We start from the raw sequence: 7,075 nt of genomic DNA, 5'->3' as shown, positions 1-7,075 counted from the left end.
TGCGATGGCTCCGATCCGCCGGTTATCAATGGCAGAGAAGGGAAAGGCTCCCCGAGAGGGACCAGACCCACTTCCGCCGAAGAAACGGCATGTCCACCGTGGCCCGGACGAGGGGGCCCTTCAGGTGGTGTCGAGGCCTTGGGGCGAGCGGGCGCCGCCGGGGTTCCCGCTACCATTGTACGCCCACGTCGAGGGCCCCGAAGGAGCTGATGCCGACCGCCACGGGCGGCGCCGTCGTCGGCGCCGACAGGTCATGAAGGTGTGGGTCGTCCCCCCTGGGGCCCACACTAAGGGCTCCTCCCAAGAGTTCGTGCTCCACGTTGCCATTCCTCTTCAGTCTTGGATCCTCCTTCCTCCCTTCTTCGCCTCCGTCATCCCGCAGGGGGAGCCCCTGGAGCTTTGGCTGCAGCATGCCGGCTGCAGCACCCTCGCGACCGAGGCAGAGGTCGCGGTCGTTGCCCCAGGCGAGGTCTACATGACCCGGGGCTGGAGAGAGATTGCCCGGGTTTGCAGGACAAGTGGCATCTTCGTGGTCCACTTGGACTACGACGGTGCTTCGGTGATGCTCCTCAAGGTCTTCAACACGAACGGGTGCCGGGTGGAGTGCTGCCCCGGTGAAGGCGGCCAGGGCCCTGCTGCGACAAGGACTAGGCTCGCCAATCGCTCCCTTGGCGGCTCCTCAGGCGGTGGGGACGTCGGAGGCTCCAGCAACTCCAGCGAGCCCTTCACGACTCTGGAGACGAGCGACGACAGCTACGAGCCCCCGAGCCGGCGCCGCTCCCGGAGCAGGGCAGGCTCGTCAGGCCGCCGCCGACTCTGATCTGGATGGGGTTGGCGTCGGTTCTTGATGGCCCACTGTTGATGATGGCGTCTTTTGTAGCGATGCGCGCAGTTTGCGTCTCTTTAGGATCTGTTCCCTGCGAGGAACCAAAAACGCGCCCCGTGGGGGCTTGTAAGGTGCCTGTGATCCTGTTTTGTTAATATAACTCTTGTCGTAGATTTGTGCGAGTTGCTTATCCTGTCTTAGCTCGGTCCTCCCTTTCGAACCTCGCGAGGGCTTGGTGCTCTGCGCTGACAGGTCCCAGTCCCAAGGCGGCTTCAGTCGTCGCTGGTATGCTAGGTCGTGATGCCGTGGTCAAAGCCAGGAGGTGAGCGACCCAGAGTTCGGTAAGAGCCCCTGAGTCACGATGCTCAGGAGGTCCCCTTTGGCGCCCAAGCAGCCGTCGTTCGGTGAGAAAGGGGAGCGACGTTGCTAACATGGGATAGCATTAGGTGCAGGGATGGTGCCACGGTAGCTGGCGCGTCCGGGCGATAACTTATCTCGAGGATCAGGGGCCGCTCTCTGGTGTGTGGCCGGGTCCGTGCATCGACAGGCGCGAGGTTGCTCGGCAAGGTCCTCGTGTGTCTCTCCCCTCTTGCCTTTGCTCCCCTTTCTGCTCTACGTCCTCGGGTCCCGGCCCTCGAGCGAGTCTCAGCCATCGCTAGTATGCCAGGTCGCGATGCCGTGGTCAAGGCCAGAGGGTGAGGGCTGGAGAGCTAGTAGGAGCCCTGAGTCGCGATGCTCAGGCACCCCCCCTTTAACATGCAAGCGCTTCGCGCGGACGAGAGCGAAGGAGACACAGCAAGAGCCTCGCCTGATGCAGCTCCTTCAGGAGGTCCTGCAGGTCCATCATAGAAAAAGCAAGGGGTTGCCATAACAATTGACGGTCAGCCGTTGGTTGCTTCCGAAGGGTAGTGAGGCACCGAAGGCTTGACGAGGTGACGCTATGCGGGGCTGCCGCGGCCAGAGCTCAGCCATCCAGGTTTGTCGACGTTGCAGGGACGGACCCATGCGCAAGCGTCGTGCCGTTTGGGAGCAGCTCCATTAGTTGGCGTCAGCTGAGCAGGTAACTAGGTAAAGCACATTAGCCGCGGAGGAGTGGATTCGTTCAAATAGATGCTGGGAATGCGGAGATCACTAGGTCAGGCCCGAGCGACTTGGGGGTCATGCTGCCCGAGGGGCGCCCCCAACAAGGTAAGCTAACAACATGGAATGTAAAGGGATACACGCCGCAGGGACGGACCCACGGGGCCTGGGAATAATGCAGCCCTGGGGGCGCTTCCAGCTTGAAGTGAAACTTGAATGATGTCACCTGATGATGCTGAGGACGAAGGGGTGTTGGTGTAGCCGGCTCGGTGGGGTGCGGAAGCCGATCCTCATGAGCCCCCAGGCCCAGGGGCCTCGAGAGGCTCCGAAGGCGCTGGCGGTTCCTCGCGGGCCATCTTCATCTCCGCCAGGGCTGTGGAGTGCCTGGCCTCTTGTGCCTCCGTGATGCCCCTCATGAGGCGCTGGTGCGTGCCAGCCGCGCTCGGCAAGCCGCGAGGCATGCAAACATAGCTGTGGGGTGGACCTCCGCAGCACCCCACTCGCGAGGGCCAGAGGCACTCTAGGGAGGCGACTTGGTTGAGCCCTGGTACGTCGATGCAGACGCGCAGCTCGCCATCCTCGCCTGGATGGGGAGCCACTGCTGGTAGGCGGCGGGCGCCTGTCATGACTCTTGACTCCTATAAGTCCTGAATGACCTTGCTGACGAACTCCTGTGGGTCTGGATCTCCTTGCCTTGCTCCTTCTTGAGGGAAATGTGCTTCGAAACACGCCTCCATGTGGTGCCCAAGCGCCTCCCTCGTGACCCTAGCTAGGTCGGTGGCCCTCCAGGGGGGAGCCCCCGAGCCCTGCCTGAGGAGGGCGCCGGGCGCACTTTCCTATGCGATGGAAGGAGGTTCCCCCTGGGCAGGCACGGGCCCAGAGGGGCCTGCCTCCTGAGGGGCCAGGCCGGACGATGTCTTCTTCTTCTTGGGGGCGGCCTCGGGAAGCCTCCTGCTTCCGCGATCCGGGTCTTCCAGTGACGCGGCCTGAAAGGCTCGCTCCAGGGAACACACCGCGTCCTTGTATTCACAAGGCACTGTGATGACTCCGCCGCTTCCTGGCATCTTGAGGACGTTGTAGCCGTGGTGAGTCACGGCCATGAACTTGGCCTGCGCTGGGTACCCAAGGATGGCGTTGTACGGCAGGCGGGTGTGAGCGACATAGAAGTCGATGAGCTCGATGCGGTAGTTGTCGCGTGCCCCGAAGGTGACAGGGAGGCGGACCTGCCCGATCGGGACCGTGGAGCCGTCGGTGATGCCGGAGAAAGGCTTGGTTGGCTGGAGTTGGATGTAGGGCACTTGGAGGTTGTTGAATGTCTCTACGGACAGGACGTTGAGCCCTGCCCCACCATCGACGAGGGTCTTGGTGACCACCACGTTGCTGATGATTGGGGAACAAAGCATCAGGAGGACTCCGGCTGTAGCCGCGCACTTGAGTTGGTCCGCTGAGCTGAACGTGATGGTGCATGCCGACCACCTAAGAGGGTGCGTGGCTTCGAGCCTGGGGAGGGCTGCATTCACTTCGCGGGCGAACTGCTTGAAGATGCGTTGAGAGGCTGGGGCTTGAGCTCCGCCCAGGATGCAGGCGATCGCGCGCGGCTCCTGGAAGCCCCCAGCCTCCTCGTCCTGGTGGCGGTCCTTGTTTCTCCTTGGCTGCGGCGACAGCGGCGGGAGGCCTGCGTTGCCCCGCGGGCAATCCTCGCGAGGCTGATCCCTCCAGCCTCCCTCGCGAGGTGGGTCTTGCCAGCGATCCTCGCGAGGTTGGTCGCGCCACCCCTGGCGTGGGCCACGGTCTTCCCAGCGCCCTGCGTTCCTTCCTCCTCCTCGGCCGTAGCCCCGGTCACCGCGGTCAGGGCGACGGCCGATCCTTCCTTCTCGCACGGCTCGGAGTTCTTGGCATTCGCTGGTGTTGTGGGTGTGGAGGTCGTGGTACACGCAGTACCGGCTGCCCTTGGGAGGTTCGGGCTAATCTCTGCCCCGCTTGGTGTCCGGTTCTACCGCGAGCACGGCAGCCCCCTTGCGCTTCACTTCCTTGGCCTTGAGCTTCTTCTCTTCTGGGTCTGCAGCAGGCAGCTCGAGGAGGGAGAGACGCCCTTCCTCAGCCCTGGCGCACTTGTTCGCCAAGTTGAACAACTCCAAGGAAGTGCACAGGTCTTCATGCATCGCCAGCTCCTCCTTCATCTTGACGTCGCGCACGCCGTCGGAGAAGGCTGAGATGATGGCCTCTTCAGTCACCTTGGGAATCTTGAGGCGTGCGTTGTTGAAGCACTGGATATACTTCTGCAGGGTCTCCCCTGGTTGTTGCTTGATGCGGCGCATGTTGCTCACGGCGGGTGGCCGGTCGCGAGTACCTTGGAAGTTGGCGATGAAGCGGGTGCGCATCTCTTCCCAGGAGGAGATTGTGCCTGGAGCCAGGTTCAGGAGCCAGGTGCGGGCCCCATCCTTGAGCGCCATGGGAAACCAGTTCGCCATGACCTTCTCGTCTCCGTTGGCAGCTTCGATGCCCAGCTCGTAGAGCTGGAGGAACTTTGCAGGGTCGGCCGTGCCGTCATAGCGAGGAGGCAGGTCCGGCTTGAACTTGCCTGGCCACGCGACGCTGCGCAGTTCGGTGGTGTAGGCGCGGCAGCCTGCTGTGGCCACGGGAGGCCTTGGGTGATGGAGAGCCTGGTCTTGCATGTCCCCATGCGCTGGAGCAGGAGGATGGTCGCAACGTGCTGGCGCAGGGAGCGCCTGGGCAGCTTCTGGTGGGCGAGGGACTTCTTGGCAGCTCTGTTCTTGCCGCACTGGCACCTGACGGAGCGGGTTCCGCCCAGGGGCCACGCGCCTTGGAGCCATGGCGTCTTCTTGAGGAGGAGGCGGCCGAGGCGCTGCCGGAGCCTCTTCGCCCGCGCGGGGCGGAGTACGATGCAGCGGAACGGATGGCGCGGACGAGCCCCCTGCGGCGCGGACGAGCTCAGCGACGTGGTCGAGCCATTCTTCGTAGACGTCGTCGACGGGACGGTAGTGCAGGAGCTCGTTCGCCGCGATGAGTGCAGCTCGAGCCTCCATGGGCGCGCGGAGCGCGCGGGACGAAGATCCAGCTGGGGCGAGCGAGGGAGTTGCGGTGCGGCCGTCTTGCCGCACGGACGGATGCTGAGACGATGCTTGCTGCTCGTCCCCCACCGGACCGGTGGCGGCGTTGACGGCAGGTGACGGGGAACGGCGAGGACGCCCGCCGACAGGGGCCGTCTGGGCGACGCGGGAAGCGAGGACGGCCCGGCGCTCCGCGTGGGCCCGACGAGCGTCAGACATGAGCGTGATGGTCGGAGGAGAACGGGGTGGTGGAAGACGAATTCCGGCGCACCCCTACCTGGCGCGCCAAATGTCAGATTTTGGGTTCCGGCAGACCCTTGAGGTTCGAACACTGGGGTGCGCGCGGAGATTTTGCCTCCTACCTACCTGCACCCCTCCGCCACGCTAGGATCAAAGCTATGGGAAGAACAGTACAAGAGACACAGGGTTTATACTGGTTCGGGCCACCGTTGTGGTGTAATATCCTACTCTAGTGTGTGGTGTGTGGATTACCTCTTGGGCTGATGATGATGAACAATACAAGGAAGAACAGCCTCGCGAGGGTCTGTTCTTGGCTGGGGCGATGAACTGCTGGGAGGAGTTCAGTCACCTTTCTCTCTCTCTCTCTCTCTCTCTCTCTCTCTCTCTCTCTCTCTCTCTGCTTCCAACCGGCCGACCTCTCCCCTTTGCTGTGTGGGTGGCTGGTCCTATTTATAGAGGCCCTGGTCCTCTTCCCAAATATTGAGCGGGAAGGGAGACAACAATGGCGGGCTAATTTGAAGCGGGACAGCAAGCATCAGCTATCCTGACAAAAGTAGTCTTCGCCTGCGCAAAGCTCTGGTGATGACGCCGTCTTGGGCTCCACGGTGACCTCCGTCTCGTAGTCCTCCTGGTCTTGGTCTCGTTGCACCAGAATGGCAACCTTTGCCTGATGCCTCGGTACTCCGCGGCTGCGCTTGCCCCCTTTGCACCAAAGACGAAAGGAGGACGCTGCGCGGGCTGGCACCTGCCTGGCGCCCTGAGTCGTCATGGCTTGCGTCATGGGCACCTCGTGAGGTACCCCGCCTTGATCTCTCCACCTCCTCGTGAGCCTGCCTGATGAGGCCGTGCCTGAGGAGGCTCCGCGTCATCCGCCCCGCGAGGCTTGGCCCCTCGCGAGGGTCTTGAGTTTGAGTTGGTGAAGATGGGCCGTGCTGGGCCCCCCTTTGAGCCACGCCGCAGGCCGCAGGCAGGCAAGTCTGGGGACCCCCGTTCCCAGAACGCCGACAGTCTATGAGTGTTACCCCCTTCATTAAGCTTCCAAGCACATTTGTCATGAGATGATCCTTGGTGGAGATCTTGGAAGCAACCTTGGCGGCACGACGCTCCAATTCCTCCTCGGGGGTGAGACGAGGAATGGTCACTTGATCGTCTTGAGCGTCGTCTTGAGCTTGTTCTTGATCTCGTGGAATATCTTGATCTTGAACTTGCTCGGAGGTGGGAACTTGACCTTGGGCATCACTTGATGTTACAACACCATCTTGAGATTGACCTTGCCCTTGGTCTTGTTCTTGAGGTTGAGGGCCCTCACTTTGTTCTTCGGAAGCGTGTGGGTCTTGGGTTGGTGAAGGTTCCACTTGAGTGGAACATTGTCCTTCTCCTTCGGCCACAAGGGGTTCCTCAATGGGTAGGATATGACCAACACCCATTCTTCTTATGGCTTGGGGAGGAATTTCATCACCTACATCACAAGTACCACTTTGCTCCACTTGGGAGCCGTTATTCTCATCAAACTCCACGTTACACGTTTCCTCAATAAGTCCCGTGGACTTATTGAGAACACGGTAAGCATGAGAGTTTGTAGCATAACCAACAAATATGCCCTCATATGCTCTAGCCTCAAATTTAGACAAACAGTCTCCTTTCTTGAGAATGAAACACTTACACCCGAACACCCGGAAGTATTTGAGGTTGGGCTTGTTATCGGTGAGTATCTCATATGGAGTCTTGTTCAAGCCTTTGCGGAGGTAGAGCCGATTAGATGCATGACACGCGGTGTTGATGGCTTCGGCCCAAAAGTTGTAGGGAGACTTGAACTCCGCCATCATGGTCCTTGCCGCATCCATCAACGTCTGGTTCT

This window comes from Triticum dicoccoides, chromosome 3A, assembly GCF_002162155.2.
Source record: "Triticum dicoccoides isolate Atlit2015 ecotype Zavitan chromosome 3A, WEW_v2.0, whole genome shotgun sequence".
NCBI classification, from domain to species: domain Eukaryota; kingdom Viridiplantae; phylum Streptophyta; class Magnoliopsida; order Poales; family Poaceae; genus Triticum; species Triticum dicoccoides.
Note: the sequence above shows the minus strand (reverse complement) of the source record.